We start from the raw sequence: 15264 nt of genomic DNA on the forward strand, positions 1-15264 counted from the left end.
TAACATCTAGATGACACTGGCCTTGATTTCAAAATGGTTCGCTCCCACATCAGGTCTTGTGATGCAGGAGGCAATAGTGTATGTGTTGGGCATGAAGTACTCCCTAAGAGGACGGATCAACTGTTGATCTTCAACCATGGGGTTGGATTGATGGGCTCTCCTAAAGAAAGATTCGGGATCCTCAACAAATTCGGCAAGCTCAGGTTCAAGCGTACGTCGCCCGTGCATGCACCAAAGGGTAGACCGGTGCAGCAACCGTCCTAAATTGGGGTTTTCTACCTAACTAACGCGCTAGCGGCCATACCACACAAACCACAAAACGAGTAACAAAAACAATTACTGAAAACAAGAAATAACAAGCACCACGCAGTTGCACTCAGTAGAGAATTTATGAAAATGAAATCTATGTGCACGGTACCAATCATACACAGTCACTTCTAAGGGGATCCTAATGGGTGAGCTGTGCAGAAAAGTAAGCTTGTTTCTACGGTATGCACACACGTGGTTCTAAGCGTAACTGCGAAAAGCAAACTAAACAATCCTAATTAAAGAACTGAATTAAACTAACAACCTATAAATACGAGAACAAACACAAGCCAATAAAGTGAATACTAGTATTTTGCCGTTCCCCGGCAACGACGCCAAAATTTGGCGTGAGTTTTATGAAAACCCTTTTTAAAACAATATTTTTATTGAAAATCCAGTGAAAGCCAGACACCAAAATATAAAAACCGGCTCGCACGAGTGGTGGATTCCGGATTGATCTCAGGGAACGGGATATACTCGTATTCAAACACACAACTATGCTACTCTTTATTGCCAAAATAAAAAGAATTAATTAAATAATTAAATAACTAAGGGAGTACGACCCTACGCAGAGGGCTTAAACAAAATAAATAAATGGTTTTATTACAAACCCAATTAATAAAATAAAATAAAACCCTAATCTAAAAAGAAAAGAAAAGGCTTCAGTGCTTCGAGTCTTCTTGTCCCTTCTTGAGGTAATGTATGTTTTCTTGAACTTTTGCTTTTCTGAGGGCTCCCTGAGGGTCTAAGGGCTCGACCGCACGTTTCAATGCTCCCTTGCAAAACACAAAAACACAAAAACAAAGTAGTACGACAAAAACTAACACAAATTTACTAACTATGATAACAGAAATCAGCAAAACAAGAGTTGAATTAAGTAACTAAACTAAACATGAACAACTAATCTATCCTAACACTAAAAGACAAAAGAGTAGAACAACCCAATTAACTAATCAATGGTTAACTAATTCAAGAAATCAAGAAACTAACTAAGACATGGCTATGTAATTAAATAAAGCTTTAAATGACTAAAAACGTGAGATAAAACACGACAATATGATAGATCAATTAATTACAGCAAACTGAATTAAATGGCTAAATTACCTAGCTAACAACTAAGCAACACATGAATTGACATAACTAAGATATATGTAATTAAGCTATTCAAAGCAAACAACTAAACTAAAATGTTAAACAATATAAATAATAACCTTAATGACCTATTGAACCAAGTAATCAACTACCCTATCCTATTGACATTAAGTAATTTATTTAACCTACTGAAATACACTAACGTCACACACAAAGACAAATTCTGGACTGACCTATTCACTAACAATTAAACTATTCTACCTATGTAAACAAAGCAACATAAACAGCTAATGAATAAAGAACATATGCAATGAACTACTTAATAACCAACTAATGAACTTATCTAACGTAGGTAATAACAAATGCTGAATAAAAAAACTATGACAGAATCATGACTGAATAAAACAAACTAACACCAACGTTGAACCTAACTATTACACAACGCTACAACTAATTAACACAAAATGACTAATCCTAACCACATAAAAAAAAAACAATTGCTGACTAAGGAACCAACTGATCTTATTTCTGTAAGCTATTCAAGCACAGGACTGCAATATAAAACCTTCAAAGTGAACGGCTGCAACTGGAGTATGCCCAACAACGTTCTTTTTTTTTTCTTCACAGCGTGAAACACTGTGTAATTTTTTTTAAAAAAAAACTAAACTTAACTAATGACAAACAACGATACCAACAATCAAAGTAACTAACTGAACCAAACAAAGATCAAAACAAGAAACACGGTTAAGGAAATCTACTCTTTGCAAAAACAAATAAAGAGAAGGGGAAGAAGAGACTTACCGAGATCGGCTGGATGGGTTGAGAAAAGATTGGTTAATCCTGGCTGTTGCTGCACCTTCCCAATGAAGAAGATGGACGAACCGATGCTGGAGAATACAGTAAGAAGAACAAGAAAAGAAAAAGGGAGAGGATGCAGGAGAGAGAGAGAGAGAGGCGTGCAGTCCACCCAAGAAAAAAACGTCTTTCTTTTCTGCTGTATACTACTATTTATAATATTATATTAGGGTAAAACAAAATTTTCAAACCAAGTCCAACAATTTTCAATAATTTTCAAAAGACCCACTTTAGCAAAACATGTTTTATTGTCTAAGAAGCAACCTTTCTAAAAATTACAAATTAGCTCATACCAACCTAAGCTAACTAAGCTACAATTAAGAAAATCTAAATCTAATAAAAATACTAAAATAGTAGGGAAAGCTTTGAAAACCCGATCTTCTGATAAAATTCAATTAAATGCAGTTTCTCAAAACTAACAATAAAAATGGGTTTTTAGAGCGATTTTTACATGGATCATGCATAAATAATGATTAATAAAATGCAAATATTATGCATGATCAAATACCCCCATGCTTATCATTTGCTAGTCCTCGAGCAAACTGAAGCAAAAACAAAAATACTAAACTAGACACAATAAAAACCTATCTCACTTTCGTAGGAGTCACAGTTGCATTTAGCATATGCAACAAGCCCTTTCAACCCCTGGGTTACCCCAGTGGACGAGTAACGTCTCGTGAGGGTTTGCAGTGATGCTACCCACAAACATCTCTATCAAGTATGCATAAAAATTTTAAAGCACAAAGCATTAGGAAGTTAAGGAGTTCGTTTTCACAAATATTTCATGTCATTGCATTATCAAAACATGATTAGAGTCTTCTACCTGTCACCACAGAATAAAACATTTTCTTTCACTTTTCTAAATAGCATAATCATTTATGGTTCAGTCTTAGAAATTCACACACATACATGTTATTATTTACTTATCCTCACTCATATGTGTTCTGCACAGGTTTTCTCAATATTTGCTTCTAAGCAATGAACTTTTCTCTTTGACGCTCTTTTCTTTTTCTTAATTTTCATCATTTTTTTTCAAATATATTTTTTTTTCTTTTATTGAGCACTATATCAAATTTTCAGTTTTCGTGACCCGTGTAACGAGCTTTGGGTCAGTGACTCCCAGTCAGACGACCTTAGGGCACCAGATACAAAGTATCCCTCAGACTTAATTGCTCGAGTCACTAGACTTTCAATTTTTTATATTTTACGTATAGTCTACTTCTCTGTCATGTGCAATGTCAATATCTATTAGGCTCTCTATAAAGTCCATGTAACGGGCTTTCGGGCCGGTGGCTGCCAAACCAGATGGCTTTAGGGCACCACATGTAAACACCCCTCAGGCTCTACTTGCTCGAACAAAATAGGCCACAAATATCAACATAGACAAAGAATTGACTTCCTTCGTTATCCTTTTCAACATGGACTCAAACACTTCAACTTGTGTCTAAGCCCAGCTACTAGGGAGTACGAAGATATCAAACAACTAAACGTATGCTCGTTTCACTTTTTGAGCTCTTAAATGCAATATTGTTCATTTGCTTAGTTTTTCAAAAAAAATAAAACTGTGCATATCCATACTTGTGATTCAAAATAAACTCTAACATGCATCTATAATCATTTCTTTGAAATCCACATAAATAACCATGATTTTCTAGATTCGTGTTAGAAAAAGTTTTTCGTGGGGCTTAAAAATTCTCTAAAAACGTTAGATGTTGCAAAGCAATCATATAAGTTCAAACTCATTCCCTAACAACCTAATTTTTATGAGTTGACATAAAAATGCAAGTACAAAGACATGAAAAAAATTGGGTGTGCAAACTACACCCTCCCCCATGCTTAAATGACACTGTCCCAGTGGCACTCCCCCATGCTTATATGAAACTAAGGGACTGCATATGAAAACAAGATAATGAGGAGAAAAGAGTAGAAGTCACCTGACATATGAATGCATGTCCTATGAATGCACAAGAATGGATACCTGATCTAACAATATACTCATGAGCTACAAGAAAGCAAAGCAAAATAACGAAAAACCATCTATGATATTTACTAGATCCTACTAAAAATACAACACACAAACCTGTGCTCCCCCTCATGCATCCACGAGGTTAATAGCCTCAATGTCTTGCTGCACTACCATATCAGAAATGTAGGGCTTCAGTCGCTGCCCATTAACTTTGAAAATGCTACCCGTTCGAGGGTCCAAAAGATCTACCGCTTCATGTGGAAAAACTCTATGGACTATGAATGGTCCATCCCATCTGAACTTCAGCTTCCTTGGAAAAAGATGGAGACGTGAATGATAAAGCCACACCTTTTGACCAGGCTCGAACTGCTTCCTCACAATATGTTGATCATGGAAATGCTTGGTTCGAGCCTTATATATTTTGGCACTCTCATAGGCTTCATTGCGCAACTCCTCAAGCTCACTCAACTGCAACTTCCTCTCAGCGCCAGCTTGGGTCATATCAAAATTGAACTTCTTGATAGCCCAATATGCCCTATGCTCCAATTCAACAGGAAGGTGGCATGGTTTCCCAAAAACCAATCGGTATGGGGACATGCCAATCGGAGTCTTGAAAGCAGTCCTATAGGCCCAAAGGGCATCATCAAGGTGCTGAGACCAGTCCTTGCGGTCTGGTCGGACTGTCTTTTCAAGAATCTGCTTGATCTCTCTGTTAGAGACCTCAACTTGGCCACTGGTCTGCGGGTGGTAAGGTGTAGCAATCCGATGATGCACAGAATATTTCCTAAGGAAGCTACTTGCACATTACGAAAGTGCGTACCACCATCACTAATGATCGCTCTAGGGACTCCGAACCGGCTAAAAATGTTGTGCTTGATAAATCGAAGCACCTCCTTATGATCATTGGTTCGGATGGCCACGGCTTCGACCCATTTTGAAACATAATCAACTGCCACTAAAATGTATACAAATCCAAACGATGGCAAAAAAGGACCCATAAAATCAATGCCCCACACATCAAAAATCTCAACAATCAAAATAGGAAGAAGGGGCATCGTGTCACGCTTGGCAATGCGTCCTGTCTGCTGACAGCGCAAGCACTTCCTACAAAAATCATGGGCATCTCTATGCAGTGTCGGCCACCAAAATCCTGATTGGAGGACCTTCGCGGCGGTCTTTCGACTAGAAGAAAGGCCTCCACAAGCCAAGGAATGACAAAATGATAGAATGGAGTCATACTCCTCCTCAGGAACACACCTCCAAATCATCTGATTTGGGCATAATCGAAACAACTCTGGATCCTCCAAAAAATAGTGCTTTACCTGCGAGAAAAATCGATCTCTCTCATTGCGGTTCCAATGCGCAGGGTACTCTCCAGTCACCAAAAAGTTGATGATATGCGCGAACCAAGGCAGATGCTTGACATGAAAGAGCTGCTCATCTGGAAATGAATCATCAATCTGTCCCTGATCAGTGGATGTCTCCACTGTCAGTCTGGATAAATGATCTGCTACAAGATTCTCACATCCACTCTTATCTCGAATCTCGAGATCAAATTCTTGTAACAGAAGGATCCATCGAATGAGACGCGGTTTGACATCCTTTTTACTCATCAAATATTGCAATGCTGCATGATCTGAGTAAATGATGACCTTAGAGCCTAACAAATATGAGCGAAACTTCTCAAGAGCAAAAACTACGGCTAGTAATTCCTTCTCAGTGGTGGTATAATGCATTTGCGCATCAGAGAGGGTCCTACTAGCATAATAAATCACATGAGATCGTTGCTCAATCTTCTGACCGAGAATCGCTCCAACCGCGTAATCTGACGCATCACACATAATCTCAAATGACACTGACCACTCAGGAGATCGAAGAATAGGAGCAGTAGTCAGAGCCTCCTTCAGGGCCAAGAATGCCTTCAGACAGTCATCATCAAACAAAAATGGTTGATCTTTCGTTAGCAGGTTGCACAACGGTCGAGAAATCTGGCTAAAGTCCTTAATGAACCTGCGTGATCTAGAAATGATCGCACCTGCCGCACAGAGGTCGGTGGAGCTAATCTAGCAATGGTCTCCACTTTGTCCTTATCAACCTCGATTCCTTTCTCAGACACAATATGTCCAAGAACAATCCCCTGTCTCAGCATGAAATGACTCTTTTCCCAACTAAGAACCAGATTTGTCTCCCTACAACGCTGAAGCACACGAGATAACTTTTGGAGACAATCGTCAAATGAAGAGCCATAGACTGAAAAATCATCCATGAAAATCTCAAGGACATCATCCATCATATGCGAGAAGATCGCCATCATGCACCGCTGAAATGTTGGCGGGGCATTGCAGAGCCCAAACGACATTCTCCTATAAGCAAAAGTGCCATATGAACAGGTGAACGTCGTTTTCTCCTCGTCCTCAGGATGAACCACCTGGTTGTATCCTGAATAACCATCCACGAAACAAAAATATTGTTGGCCCGCGAGTTTCTCCAAGATCTGGTCGATGAACGGCAGAGGGAAGTGATCCTTCCTAGTTGCATTGTTCAACTTTCTATAATCTATGCATACTTGTCATCCCGTGGTAGTCCTCATGGAGACAATTTCTCCTTTGTCATTCATCTCTATAGTGAGCCCAGACTTCTTGGGGACAACATGGGTAGGGCTCACCCACTGACTGTCGAAGATGGGATAAATGATCCCAGCATCCAACCATTTGACTACCTCCTTCTTTACCACCTCCTTCATATGGGGATTTAGTCTCCTTTGCACCTCTCTTGAGAGTTTAGCCCCCTCATCCATGATAATCCGATGCATACAAAAGGAGGGGTCTATCCCCTTCAGATCTGCCACCGACCATCCAATCGTCTCTTTATGCTCATGCAAGACCTATAACAGTTGACACTCCTGTGTGTTAGTCAGGTCTGCGGAAATAATGACGGGGAGAGTCTGATCCTTGCCTAGGAAGGCATACTTGAGTGAAGCCGGTAAGGGCTTCAACTCAAGCTCAGGCGGACTCTCTATGGATGGTCGGGCCGGCTTTTCTGCCAATTCAGGAAGCGACTCGAAGTGCCAGGTCCAACTCAGATCACCTGTCCGACTCTCTATTGACCCATGGCAATCTTCTTCAAGTGATTCATCAACCTCCTCTTGAGGTGGATCACTCAATAACCAGGTATGCTCTGCTTCTACCAGGTCCTGAATGAAGTCGACCTCGAAAGAAGCCTCATCGCTGGCAGGTCCCATCGCCGGCAGGTCCCATCGCCGCATGAAAAATGTTCAGCCTCATCTTCCTGTTTCCAAATGAGACATCCATCGCGCCTGTGCAATAATTAATGCACGCATTGGCAGTGGCCAGAAAGGGGCGTCCAAGAATGATGGGGGTCTGTCGCATATCATTAACTCCCTCTATATCTAAAATGATGAAGTCGACAGGGAAGTAAAAGTCCTCTACCTTGACTAGAACATCTTCCAGAATCCCTCACGGGACCTTGATTGATCTATCTGCAAGCTGCAGGGTCATAGGTGTTGGCTTCATCTCCTTTAATCCAAATTTGTCATAAAAGAAACCCGGCAAGATATTGACACTTGCCCCAAGGTCGAGCAATGCACGCTCGACAGTGATGTATCCTATGACACATGAAATAATTGCAGTCCCTGGGTCCTTAAGCTTTGGTTGGGTTTGATGCTGCAACACCACACTCACATGCTCTGTCAAGTATATCTTCTTCGGCACTTGTGACTTTAACTTTCTTTTCTGCGTACAAAGCTCCTTTAGAAACTTTGCGTATGTAGGGACTTGCTGAATGACATCAAGCAAGGGGAGGTTTATCTGGACGTGCTTGAATATCTCAAGAATCTTCTGCATGTTCACTCCATGCTTGCCTAATGACTTTGGTCTCTCTAGCGCCTCAGGAAAGGGGGCTTTGGGAGTATAGGACTTTGAAGGCTCAGTTGGTAGAGCCCTCTCGCTTTCCTGAGGTGGGACGGTAGGGACATGCTGCTTCTCACTCGTTCTCTCTCTTTCTTCTTCAGCCTCCCTCGCTTGGTATTGCTTCCCATTCCTAAGGGTGATTACCGCTTGAGCCTGCTCTAGATGGGCATCTGTCATGTGCAGGCCATGCATCGGCTCCTTACCCCTAGGGTTCACCACCGGTTGGCTAGGTAAAGCCCCCTCACTCCGCCTGCTAAGCGCCTCGGCGAGTTGTCCGATTTGCGTCTCAAGCTTCGCAATAGAATGTGTATGGGAGTTCAGATTTGCCTTGATATCCGAGAAGGCTTGCAGCATCTTGTCCTCAAAGGACTGGCTGGACGAAGGCTCCTGAGACTGGGGTTGATTATAAGTAGGTTGAGCTGAAGGGTAGCTAGTTCTCTAAAATCCAGGCGCATAACCGGCTTGCCTGGGTTGGCTTTGGGAAGGGTTGGGAGGTTGGGCTTGTGGATTTCTCCATGAAAAATTGGGATGGTTCCGCCTGCCCAGGTTATATGTATGGGAATATGGATTGGGTGCGGGCCTAGCGAAACTCTGCACCATCTGAGCTTGCTCCTGGACAAACTCAGGGTACTGTGGCGCAACAGGGCAATCAACAACATGGTGTGCAGGGCTAGCACACAACACACACACCTGTAGGACTGGAGAGGGACCCGACAACAACTGATCCAATTTCTGGGACAGTTGGTCGACCTTGTTTTGCAACTCAAGGTGCATCCCTATCTCGAATATACCAGCCTTCTTCGCGCCATCTTGCACAGGTGTGGCCCTCTCAGATCGTGAAGCAGAAGCATGGTGCATGGAGTTCTCGCTCAAGGTCTCAAAAAGGGCCCATGCTTCATCTTCACTTTTGAGCATAAAAGTGCCCCCACAGGCAGCGTCAACCATTTGACGGTTCTTCTCAGTGAGACCATCATAAAAATTTTGCACCAGTTGCCAGCGGGGCACCTGGTGGTGGGGACACTTGCGGAGAAGATCTTTCATCCTCTCCCACGTTTCATAAAACATTTCTCCCTCGATCTGTGAAAAGCTAGTGATGGCTTTTCGATACTGGTTCGTATTACCAATTGGGAAGTATTTCTTTAAAAACTCCCTTTGCATATATTCCCAAGTGGTAATTTAAACTGTATCGAGGGCCTTCAGCCAATGCTTGGCTTTATCCTTAAGGGAGAAGGGGAATAACGTCAACCTTAATGCGTCATCTCCAAAATTGTTGATCCGCACCGTAGAGCAGATCTTGAGAAATTCGTCGAGATGACGGTATGGGTCTTCGTTGCTAAGGCCATAAAAGGAGGGTAACATCTGGATGACACTGGCCTTGATTTTAAAATGGTTCGCTCCCACATCAGGTCTTGTGATGCAGGAGGCAGTAGTGTATGTGTTGGGCATGAAGTACTCCCTAAGAGGACGGATCAACTGTTGATCTTCAAGCATGGGGTTGGATTGATGGGCTCTCCTAAAGAAAGATTCGGGATCCTCAACAAATTCGGCAAGCTCAGGTTCAAGCGAACGTCGCCCGTGCATGCACCAAAGGGTAGACCGGTGCAGCAACCGTCCTAAATTGGGGTTTTCTACCTAACTAACGCGCTAGCGGCCATACCACACAAACCACAAAACGAGTAACAAAAACAATTACTGAAAACAAGAAATAACAAGCACCACGCAGTTGCACTCAGTAGAGAATTTATGAAAATGAAATCTATGTGCACAGTACCAATCATACACAGTCACTTCTAAGGGGATCCTAATGGGTGAGCTGTGCAGAAAAGTAAGCTTGTCTCTACGGTATGCACACACGTGGTTCTAAGCCTAACTGCGAAAAGCAAACTAAACAATCCTAATTAAAGAACTGAATTAAACTAACAACCTATAAATACGAGAACAAACACAAGCCAATAAAGTGAATACTAGTATTTTGCCGTTCCCCGGCAACGACGCCAAAATTTGGCGTGAGTTTTATGAAAACCCTTTTTAAAACAATATTTTTATTGAAAATCCAGTGAAAGCCAGACACCAAAATATAAAAACCGGCTCGCACGAGTGGTGGATTCCGGATTGATCTCAGGGAACGGGATATACTCGTATTCAAACACACAACTATGCTACTCTTTATTGCCAAAATAAAAAGAATTAATTAAATAATTAAATAACTAAGGGAGTACGGCCCTACGCAGAGGGCTTAAACAAAATAAATAAATGGTTTTATTACAAACCCAATTAATAAAATAAAATAAAACCCTAATCTAAAAAGAAAAGAAAAGGCTTCAGTGCTTCGAGTCTTCTTGTCCCTTCTTGAGGTAATGTATGTTTTCTTGAACTTTTGCTTTTCTGAGGGCTCCCTGAGGGTCTAAGGGCTCGACCGCACGTTCCAATGCTCCCTTGCAAAACACAAAAACACAAAAACAAAGTAGTACGACAAAAACTAACACAAATTTACTAACTATGATAACAGAAATCAGCAAAACAAGAGTTGAATTAAGTAACTAAACTAAACATGAACAACTAATCTATCCTAACACTAAAAGACAAAATAGTAGAACAACCCAATTAACTAATCAATGGTTAACTAATTCAAGAAATCAAGAAACTAACTAAGACATGGCTATGTAATTAAATAAAGCTTTAAATGACTAAAAACGTGAGATAAAACACGACAATATGATAGATCAATTAATTACAGCAAACTGAATTAAATGGCTAAATTACCTAGCTAACAACTAAGCAACACATGAATTGACATAACTAAGATATATGTAATTAAGCTATTCAAAGCAAACAACTAAACTAAAATGTTAAACAATATAAATAATAACCTTAATGACCTATTGAACCAAGTAATCAACTACCCTATCCTATTGACATTAAGTAATTTATTTAACCTACTGAAATACACTAACGTCACACACAAAGACAAATTCTGGACTGACCTATTCACTAACAATTAAACTATTCTACCTATGTAAACAAAGCAACATAAACAGCTAATGAATAAAGAACATATGCAATGAACTACTTAATAACCAACTAATGGACTTATCTAACGTAGGTAATAACAAATGCTGAATAAAAAAACTATGACAGAATCATGACTGAATAAAACAAACTAACACCAACGTTGAACCTAACTATTACACAACGCTACAACTAATTAACACAAAACGACTAATCCTAACCACATAAAAAAAACAATTGCTGACTAAGGAACCGACTGATCTTATTTCTGTAAGCTATTCAAGCACACGACTGCAATATAAAACCTTCAAAGTGAACGGCTGCAACTGGAGTATGCCCAACAACGTTCTTTTTTTTTTCTTCACAGCGTGAAACACTGTGTAATTTTTTTTTTAAAAAAACTAAACTAAACTAATGACAAACAACGATACCAACAATCAAAGTAACTAACTGAACCAAACAAAGATCAAAACAAGAAACACGGTTAAGGAAATCTACTCTTTGCAAAAACAAATAAAGAGAAGGGGAAGAAGAGACTTACCGAGATCGGCTGGATGGGTTGAGAAAAGATTGGTTAATCCTGGCTGTTGCTGCACCTTCCCAATGAAGAAGATGGACGAACCGATGCTGGAGAATACAGTAAGAAGAACAAGAAAAGAAAAAGGGAGAGGATGCAGGAGAGAGAGAGAGAGAGAGAGAGGCATCCAGTCCACCCAAGAAAAAAACGTCTTTCTTTTCTGCTGTATACTACTATTTATAATATTATATTAGGGTAAAACAAAATTTTCAAACCAAGTCCAACAATTTTCAATAATTTTCAAAAGACCCACTTTAGCAAAACATCTTTTATTGTCTAAGAAGCAACCTTTCTAAAAATTACAAATTAGCTCATACCAACCTAAGCTAACTAAGCTACAATTAAGAAAATCTAAATCTAATAAAAATACTAAAATAGTAGGGAAAGCTTTGAAAACCCGATCTTCTGATAAAATTCAATTAAATGCAGTTTCTCAAAACTAACAATAAAAATGGGTTTTTAGAGCGATTTTTACATGGATCATGCAAAAATAATGATTAATAAAATGCAAATATTATGCATGATCAAATACCCCCATGCTTATCATTTGCTAGTCCTCGAGCAAACTGAAGCAAAAACAAAAATACTAAACTAGACACAATAAAAACCTATCTCACTTTCGTAGGAGTCACAGTTGCATTTAGCATATGCAACAAGCCCTTTCAACCCCTGGGTTACCCCAGTGGACGAGTAACGTCTCGTGAGGGTTTGCAGTGATGCTACCCACAAACATCTCTATCAAGTATGCATAAAATTTTTAAAGCACAAAGCATTAGGCAGTTAAGGAGTTCGTTTTCACAAATATTTCATGTCATTGCATTATCAAAACATGATTAGAGTCTTCTACCTGCCACCACAGAATAAAACATTTTCTTTCACTTTTCTAAATAGCATAATCATTTATGGTTCAGTCTCAGAAATTCACACACATACATGTTATTATTTACTTATCCTCACTCATATGTGTTTTGCACAGGTTTTCTCAATATTTGCTTCTAAGCAATGAACTTTTTTCTTTGACGCTCTTTTCTTTTTCTTAATTTTCATCATTTTTTTTCACATATATTTTTTTTTCTTTTATTGAGCACTATATCAAATTTTCAGTTTTCGTGACCCGTGTAACGAGCTTTGGGTCAGTGACACCCAGTCAGACGACCTTAGGGCACCAGATACAAAGTATCCCTCAGACTTAATTGCTCGAGTCACTAGACTTTCAATTTTTTATATTTTACGTATAGTCTACTTCTCTGTCATGTGCAATGTCAATATCTATTAGGCTCTCTATAAAGTCCATGTAACGGGCTTTCGGGCCGGTGGCTCCCAAACCAGATGGCTTTAGGGCACCATGTGTAAACACCCCTCAGGCTCTACTTGCTCGAACAAAATAGGCCACAGATATCAACATAGACAAAGAATTGACTTCCTTCGTTATCCTTTTCAACATGGACTCAAACACTTCAACTTGTGTCTAAGCCCAGCTACTAGGGAGTACGAAGATATCAAACAACTAAACGTATGCTCGTTTCACTTTTTGAGCTCTTAAATGCAATATTGTTCATTTGCTTAGTTTTTCAAAAAAAATAAAACTGTGCATATCCATACTTGTGATTCAAAATAAACTCTAACATGCATCTATAATCATTTCTTTGAAATCCACATAAATAACCATGGTTTTCTAGATTCGTGTTAGAAAAAGTTTTTCGTGGGGCTTAAAAATTCTCTAAAAACGTTAGATGTTGCAAAGCAATCATATAAGTTCAAACTCATTCCCTAACAACCTAATTTTTATGAGTTGACATAAAAATGCAAGTACAAAGACATGAAAAAAATTGGGTGTGCAAACTACACCCTCCCCCATGCTTAAATGACACTGTCCCAGTGGCACTCCCCCATGCTTATATGAAACTAAGGGACTGCATATGAAAACAAGATAATGACGAGAAAAGAGTAGAAGTCACCTGACATATGAATGCATGTCCTATGAATGCACAAGAATGGATACCTGATCTAACAATATACTCATGAGCTACAAGAAAGCAAAGCAAAATAACGAAAAACCATCTATGATATTTACTAGATCCTACTAAAAATACAACATACAAACCTGTGCTCCCCCTCATGCATCCACGAGGTTAATAGCCTCAATGTCTTGCTGCACTACCATATCAAAAATATAGGGCTTCAGTCGCTGCCCATTAACTTTGAAAATGCTACCCGTTCGAGGGTCCAAAAGATCTACCGCTCCATGTGGAAAAACTCTATGGACTATGAATGGTCCATCCCATCTGAACTTCAGCTTCCTTGGAAAAAGATGGAGACGTGAATAATAAATCCACACCTTTTGACCAGGCTCGAACTGCTTCCTCACAATATGTTGATCATGGAAATGCTTGGTTCGAGCCTTATATATTTTGGCACTCTCATAGGCTTCATTGCGCAACTCCTCAAGCTCACTCAACTGCAACTTCCTCTCAGCGCCAGCTTGGGTCATATCAAAATTGAACTTCTTGATAGCCCAATATGCCCTATGCTCCAATTCAACAGGAAGGTGGCATGGTTTCCCAAAAACCAATCGGTATGGGGACATGCCAATCGGAGTCTTGAAAGCAGTCCTATAGGCCCAAAGGGCATCATCAAGGTGCTGAGACCAGTCCTTGCCGTCTGGTCGGACTGTCTTTTCAAGAATCTGCTTGATCTCTCTGTTAGAGACCTCAACTTGGCCACTGGTCTGCGGGTGGTAAGGTGTAGCAATCCGATGATGCACAGAATATTTCCTAAGGAAGCTACTTGCACATTACGAAAGTGCGTACCACCATCACTAATGATCGCTCTAGGGACTCCGAACCGGCTAAAAATGTTGTGCTTGATAAATCGAAGCACCTCCTTATGATCATTGGTTCGGATGGCCACGGCTTCGACCCATTTTGAAACATAATCAACTGCCACTAAAATGTATACAAATCCAAACGATGGCAAAAAGGACCCATAAAATCAATGCCCCACACATCAAAAATCTCAACAATCAAAATAGGAAGAAGGGGCATCGTGTCACGCTTGGCAATGTGTTCTGTCTGCTGACAGCGCAAGCACTTCCTACAAAAATCATGGGCATCTCTATGCAGTGTCGGCCACCAAAATCCTGATTGGAGGACCTTCGCGGCGGTCTTTCGACTAGAAAAATGGCCTCCACAAGCCAAGGAATGACAAAATGATAGAATGGAGTCATACTCCTCCTCAGGAACACACCTCCAAATCATCTGATCTGGGCATAATCGAAACAACTCTGGTTCCTCCCAAAAATAGTGCTTTACCTGCGAGAAAAATCGATCTCTCTCATTGTGGTTCCAATGCGCAGGGTACTCTCCAGTCACCAAAAAGTTGATGATATGCGCGAACCAAGGCAGATGCTTGACATGAAAGAGCTGCTCATCTGGAAATGAATCATCAATCTGTCCCTGATCAGTGGATGTCTCCACTGTCAGTCTGGATAAATGATCTGCTACAAGATTCTCACATCCACTCTTATCTCG

General features: G+C 40.2%; 1 non-coding gene across 1 annotated transcript; it reads left to right on the forward strand.

Annotated features, from left to right (window-relative positions):
* Window positions 1–9153: 9153 nt before the first annotated feature.
* LOC149832292 (small nucleolar RNA R71) lies at window positions 9154–9259 on the forward strand. The gene has a single exon (XR_016433448.1). It is a non-coding gene; the product is annotated as a small nucleolar RNA R71 (small nucleolar RNA).
* The last annotated feature ends 6005 nt before the right edge of the window (window positions 9260–15264 follow it).

The sequence above is a fragment of the Nuphar pumila genome, chromosome 7, assembly GCF_984573655.1.
Source record: "Nuphar pumila chromosome 7, dmNupPumi1.hap1.1, whole genome shotgun sequence".
NCBI lineage: Eukaryota > Viridiplantae > Streptophyta > Magnoliopsida > Nymphaeales > Nymphaeaceae > Nuphar > Nuphar pumila.